This window comes from Asparagus officinalis, chromosome 1 (assembly GCF_001876935.1).
Source record: "Asparagus officinalis chromosome 1, Aspof.V1, whole genome shotgun sequence".
Taxonomy (NCBI): domain Eukaryota; kingdom Viridiplantae; phylum Streptophyta; class Magnoliopsida; order Asparagales; family Asparagaceae; genus Asparagus; species Asparagus officinalis.
In genome coordinates this window covers 111,047,431-111,048,291 of record NC_033794.1, presented here as the reverse complement: position 1 = coordinate 111,048,291, position 861 = coordinate 111,047,431, and positions in this window count along the sequence as shown.

Sequence of the window (861 nt, the reverse complement as noted above, 5' to 3'; positions counted from 1 at the left end):
CGACAGAGTGCAAAGGAGATTTGTGATTTGGTTTTCCTTTTTGCGGCTGGCTGCGTGCAAGTACGAAGGTGCAAAGAGAATTCTTTTGTGGCTGCAGGTGAAAAACACAGAGGACAAATTGCGGCTGTGTTGAGGCTTTTGTGCAGTCCTTTTGTTTTATTTGTAGAGAGATATTGTGAGGGATTTGAGAGTTTGTGTGAGGGTTTAGATTGAGTGATTGTAAACCCTAGTTGTATCTCTCCCTCTAATAGTAGATCTGCCCCTCCTTGCCCCGTGGACGTAGGCAGTTTGCCGAACCACGTAAAATTTGTGTTCTTGCCGAGATTTGTAATAGCTTGTAGGATCCCTCGACGCGCAGTCCTAGAGCTGACGAGAGGAAGAGCTGATATCTCACTTTGATGAGATATCTGGCTTTTGGTTCTTGTTTCCTTTGAGAAACGAGAATTTCATTGTGATCTAATCTCTTGTTGTGCACCTTGCGCACCGGAGGTGCTGCCGAAATTTCCGCTGCGCACAACAAGTGGTATCAGAGCTCCGGGTTGGACTTGGGAGCTTGTTTGAAGGATTCGCTGAAGGATTCTTATTTGAAGATTAGATCGACAATATGGGTGAAACAAGCACATCGGGATCGTCTCTTACGAAGACGATACATAGTTTGAGCATCAATAACATGAAGATTGATGTTCCGAAGTTCGACGGCAAGATTAATTTCGGATTGTGGAGGTGTCAGGTGATGGACGCCTTGGACGCTCAGAATTTGGAGGAGACTCTTGAGTTACAAGAGAAACCTGCCGAGATGGAAGCTAAGGTTTGGAAGAAGATGAATAGTAGGACGTGTGGAGTTATTCGGTCATGCTTGAC